Here is an 872-nt window from a genome sequence, read left to right on the forward strand (position 1 = left end):
CTCAACATATGTTCCATCTAGGTCTACACACTTCTGAAAGAAGGGTTTCCATCGCTCTAACCCTTCCCTGAATAGTTCTGTGGACTCCTGGTTTGGCGCTGTATGATCAGCACTGAACCTTGAACCACAAGATGGTTAGTCCAAACCCACTAGCTGCTCCCTGAGAACCCTATACAGGGTCTCTACATCCAATTTACACCACATTCAAATGGCTAGTATGTTACTGAGAAAACCTGCCTACAACCATCTATTGATAACAGAGACGTGTTTAAACATCTTTTGGTTGGAACAAACCTGTGCATGTATGAACTGGAACCCTAGTAGCAATACGTTTTGACTGATGCTTGTGTACTTGAATATGTGTGTGTGCAAGTGTACATGTATGTACACACACAAACATGAGGGGGGCTTCAAAAATTCATGGACTACCTTACACATTTACATATGCACACATACACACATATGCGTACACACATATATATTTGGAGAGAGAAAGAGAGAGAGAGATTGAGGATTATGTGTTGGGGGCTGAGGGGCTGGTAAGCACAAGATTCATAGTGTCCATGCTGGAGACTATTGTAGTCTTACATCTCAAAATTTGTAGATCAGGTATCAATAACATTGATGACTAAGAGTGTTCTGGGAAAATATCTACTTACATAACACACCCTAGGAAATCTCCCTTTTGGCTCCCAGGTCTTCAACTGATTGAATGAAGCACACCTACATTATAGACTGGTGGTGGTGGTGGTGGTTACATGCCGTCTAGTCGATTCTGACTCATAGCGACCCTGTACAGGGTTTCCAAGGCTGTAAATCTTTATGGGAGCAGAAAGCCTCATCTTTCTCCCGTGGAACAGCTGGTAGTTTCG

This window comes from Chrysochloris asiatica, unplaced genomic scaffold (genome assembly GCF_000296735.1).
Source record: "Chrysochloris asiatica unplaced genomic scaffold, ChrAsi1.0 scaffold00008, whole genome shotgun sequence".
Lineage (NCBI taxonomy): Eukaryota > Metazoa > Chordata > Mammalia > Afrosoricida > Chrysochloridae > Chrysochloris > Chrysochloris asiatica.